Consider the following 5,280-nt stretch of genomic DNA (forward strand, 5'->3'; position numbering starts at 1 on the left):
GGGCCTCCTCCCGCCCGCACACCTGGGCAGGGCCGCCGCCAGGTGCACCCCCGCCCCATTCCGGGGGACCTGGGTTCGCCCCCCTCCCCGGGTGTACGCCTTGGGAAACGTATTTCCGAGCTGTGTCGATCACTGTTGTGCACGCTGGGGTGCCCCCGCGAGTGGTGGGGTGACAGTGGGAGGGAGATGAGAGCGTAGGGGGAAGGGCAGTAGGAGGGGGCAGGTGGGAGGTAGGTGGGGAATCGGGGAACCTCAGAGAATCTGAGCCGGGCTCGAAGCAGGGCCAGCAAGTGTCCCCAGGCCCTGAGGGTTGTGTCGGGGAGCAGCGCCCCCCCGTGGCCAGTGTGAGGGCACAGTGCCGGGCAGGGGAGGGAGGAGGGATGGGGTCAGACTCCAGGGCGCGGGAGGGTGTCCGCCTTATGTTTTCCAGCGGGCGCGATGGGATCTGGAATCCGGGCTGGTTCGGGCCACAGTGACACCATCTGACATCTGGAGAAGTCCCTGGGGCCACTGTCCGCAGAGATGGTAGTGCGGGGAGCATGGAGCCCCGCGGAGTCCTGGCTGTGAGAGGCCTTGGAGGCGGGCTAGCATGGGCAGCTGCAGGAAGTGGTGGCTGGATTTGGGGGTATATTTGAAGACTGAGCAAAAGAGATTCATTCTGACTGAGGGAGTGTTGGGCTGGGTCAGAAGAGAGGTGGCCAGTGGCCCCCGTGTGTGGTCTGGGGACCCAAGGCCCGCGGATCACCACAGAAGTCCTTTGTCTCTCCGGATGTTGATGGGTGAGGTGAGGCCCATCCCAGACAATCGGATGTGTCAAGTGCAGGTTGTCAGTGACCTTGATGACAGTGATTCTGTTTGGAGTGGTGGAGGCCCAAGCTTGATGGGAATTCAAGAGAGAGTCGCAGGAGAGAAGCTGAGCACATTGAATGTAGATCCCTCTCTGCTGGGATTGGGGAAGTGGGGTCGGAGCTGGAGGGCTTTTAAAGACAGAACACACGCCACATACACACATACTCAAAAGAGGGTTAAAAAACACACCGGAACACACCACATACACAGCAATTTGTGTCTGAAGTAGAGGTTGAGATTGGAAAAAATGAACAATGATTAACAAAAGCGCCAGACCTTAATAGACACAGGAGATATGCAGGTGGTGAATAGCATAGGAAAGGATGTGCCACCAACAGGCAAATGCAATGCGATGCAAATTAAAGCCCCAGTGAGCCACCACTGCACACCTATTGGAAAGACCAAATTCCAGGCACTGACCACACCAGGTGCTGGTGAGGAGAGGGGCCGTGGGGACAGCGCTCACTGCTGGTGGAAACGAAGATGTGCAGCCACTTACGAAGCCAGTCTGACTGTTTCTTGCAAAAAGAAACATACTCTTACCATGCCAACCAGCAAACCAAGTGAGGGGAGAATGTAGGTCTACGCAAAACCTGCACAACAGTTAGCAGCAGCTTCACTCATAATCGTCAGAACTTGGAAGCAACCAAGATGCCCTTTCTGTAGGTGGCGGGTCAACCGTGGGACCATCAGACAATGGATTCTTCAGCTGAAAAGAAATGAGCTATCAAGCCATGGAAAGATGAAGAGGAATATGAAATGCCTGTGACTGAGGGACAGAAGCCAATCTGAAAAGGCTCCACACGGTGTGACTCCAACCCTACGATGTTCTAGAAAAGACAGAATTATGGAGACAGTAATAAATCGGGGTTGCCACGGGGGTGGGAGAAAGGAGGGATGAATGGGTGGAACTACTCTGTGATACTATCATGATGGACACACGTCATCATACATCTGCCCAAACCCAGAGAATGGACACAGAGTGAACCCCGATGCCCACTGTGGACTCTGGGTGACCACGGGTCCATTGTGACAGATGTGGGGATGTTGCTAATGGGAAGTTAGGGGTGTGTGGGAGATCTCTGCCTTTACCCCATTCTTGCTGTGAGCCTAAAACTCTCCAAACTATGATAGAAAACTTCAAAAATGAGAGTGGTGCAGAGGAGAGGGAACTCGAGCTGGCCCCTGCCCTCGGCGGGACTGCCTGTGAGTCTGACATTCTCTCCTCTGCATCCCCAGCAGCCCTCCAGCCCTCGACCTTCTGGCCTCAGGACCCACACGCTTCCTCCTGTCCCGACAGCCTGCCTCCACTCTGTCCTCTGCAATGGGCTCCGCTGCCCAGTGTGTTCTGCATCCTCCGGGCTGTCCTGCCCCTGCGGAGGCCCGGAGGGCTCCACTCACTAGATTAGTATCTCTCATGAACATAGATGTAAAAATCCTCAACAAAATAAGCATGATTTATGTCAGGTATTCAAAGCTGGTTCAACATTCAAAAATCAGTTAATTGATTGATCACATTAATAAAGAAAAATCACGTGATCATATCAATAGGTGCAGAAAAAGCATTTGACATAATTCAACAAAATGCACAGTTCAAGGTAAAAACACCCAGCAAACTAGGAAGAGGGTAGGGGGGACATTTTAGACCTGAAAAAGGACATCTGCAGAAACCCTGCCGCGAATGCCACGTTTACGAGGAGAAATGAGATACTTCCTTTGGCCATCATGGCTCCTCCCTCCACCCCTTTCCCAGATCAGGCTGGGAGTTGTGGCTAATGCACTGTGACCAGTAGAAGGAATAAAAGGTATATAGTGGCATGATTGTCTATACAGAACATCTTTTTAAAAAAATCCTCTGAAGCCCTGTATGGCTACCAGATAATCCCCAGAGGCTTTAGCATTCCAGTCAAAGGATATCTGGAAATCTCTTGCCCGTTGCAAAATATTTCACAATTTTTTTTCTTACAGAGCACGCAAAATTATAAAAAGGCCTTACAACAGGATGGCCTAACTTACTAAAACAACCAACAGAAGTAGACAAATAATCAAAAGGTTATGCAATGCTTTGCTAAGTTATCACAATACTATGAACTGAAAAATAACTCAAATATCAAGATAATTCATCAGCCTACCCTGAGGAAGTCCTACAGACTGCCTAGGATATACATCATTGCCTTAGAGTAAAAAACCCTTGCTATATTATGTTACCTAGGCAACACACCAGCATATGGTGCAGTAATGAAATAGGCATTTTTTAAAAAGTCAATTGAACAAAAGAGCAATCAATACAAAGTTCCAAACTAAATTCCATCCCCCACCTGGTTGCACAAACTATTCATGTTGAAGAGAAACTCAGCCCTTAGGTGGAAACCCTCATTTTCCCAAGCCTCATATTTCTATAAGAAGGGGCTTCAACTGTATTAACCCTTGTGACCCCAGTTTCTGCCTCTGTAAGAAGAGGCTCCATGACAAATATATGGTTGTGGTATGGAATATTTGCCTTTAAACTTTTTATCTCAGGCTCTTATTTAAATCTGTCTGTTTCCTCTTTCCACAGTCTTAACGCATGTGGCAAGTGTCTTGAAGCCAAGTTTAACATAGGTCTTTCTCACCTCCGTTTCAGATGCCTGGTAAAAGAACATCTCTCTCTCATATAAATTAGTAAAGAGACTTCTAAATATGATCTAGTGTCCCATGCTTGACCACAGAGGGAAATGTGCTGATCACACCCTATGGGAGAACTTCTCCAGTCACAGCAACATTTCTTATAAATGAATAAATTAGTATTTCTGGCCCTACCCCAATTCATGTGCATTTTAGTTAGTGTGAGCCAATTTCTAAGAACCCAATCAGGTGAGCACTGAACAAATAAATCTCTGAGCTTTGAAGTGGGGGGCTAGATTTCATCCAGCCTCCCCTAAGATGAAACATCTACCTCTTCCAGTAGCACTTCTACTGATTAGCATGCCCCTAAGTCAGGTCTCAGAGAAGAGGCTCATTTCAGAGCTAAATCTTAGGAAAAGCTCTGCTTATTTTGAAGACTATGAAACAGAATATAGTTCCTCTCTCTTTCCTTTCCTCTTTACAATCAGGAAGCTTAGCATCAATTGTAAAGCATTTTTTAGAAATTGTTCTCAAATCTTTCATATTTATGAAATACTTTTGAATATTAAAATTTGGGACAGCCAACTTGGATTAAATAACTTGAAACCTCTAAATAGTCCTGGAGGGTGTTGCTTAGTAGTTTGAGCGAGGGCCACACACTGAAGGGTCTCCTGAGTCACCTAGCCAAGGGCACATACTTGGGTTGCAGGTTCTACCCACACCCTGGTTGGGGTGCATGCAGGAGGCAACCAATTGATGTGTCTCTCTCACATCAATGTTTCTCTCTCTCTCTCTGCATACCTCCCTCCTTTCCACTCTCTCTTAAGAAAGAAAGAAAGAAAGAAAGAAAGAAAGAAAGAAAGAAAGAAAGAAAGAAAGAAAGAAAGAAAGAAAGAAAGAAAAAGAAAGAAAGAAAGAAAGAAAGATCAGCCCTAACCAGTTTGTCTCAGTAGATAAGAGCATTGGCCTGTGGACTGAAGAGTCCCAGGTTCTATTCCGGTCAAGGGCATGTGCCTTGGTTGCGGGCACATCCCCAGTAGGGGGTGTGCAGGAGGCAGCTGATCGATGTTTCTCTCTCATCAATGTTTCTAACTCTCTATCCCTCTCTGTAAAAAATCAATATAATTTATATTTTTAAAAATCAATGGGAAAAATATCCTCTGGTTAGGATTAACACCAAAAAATAATTAATTAATTAAAAAAAACACCCTTAAGTAAGTTATTCTACCATCTCAGGGGGCCTAGAATGTATTAATAATTAACCCACTAGCCCGACGGCCCCCTCACAGCATTGTAGGGCTGAGAGATCTATTCCCAGCCAGACTGGTTTCTTATACTCAGGACGCAGAGCTCTCTGTGTTCCAGTGACTCTCTTCTTCCTTTCTCACTGCTCTGCTTTGCCTTTGATGTCTAACATGAAGGAAATTATACAACATGCTCCATCATGACATTACATACTATGGACATGATGTTTTGAAACAAAAATTAAAGTTATGTTTCTGTGAAAACTTTGCTACATACTTTACCACTCAGTACTGTAGTCAAGAACTAATCTTACTTGTTTTTTATTTCCTTCATTATGACTTACTCACAAAATTCTATTTTGTTTACTCCTAACATTTCACTATTTTAGTGTATGTACCGTATTTGCCGGCGTATAAGACGATTTTTTGGCCCTGAAAAATATGCCTCCAAGTGGGGGGTCGTCTTATACGCCGGGTACACTTCAGATAGACTGCCCATAGTGCTTGCCCCGTGCCATAGTGGCCTCCCGATGCCCGCCCACTTCATTCCACATACCGTTCAGGCATCAGCAGCGCTGCTGGG

Source organism: Myotis davidii, unplaced genomic scaffold (genome assembly GCF_000327345.1).
Source record: "Myotis davidii unplaced genomic scaffold, ASM32734v1 scaffold21, whole genome shotgun sequence".
NCBI classification, from domain to species: Eukaryota; Metazoa; Chordata; class Mammalia; order Chiroptera; family Vespertilionidae; genus Myotis; species Myotis davidii.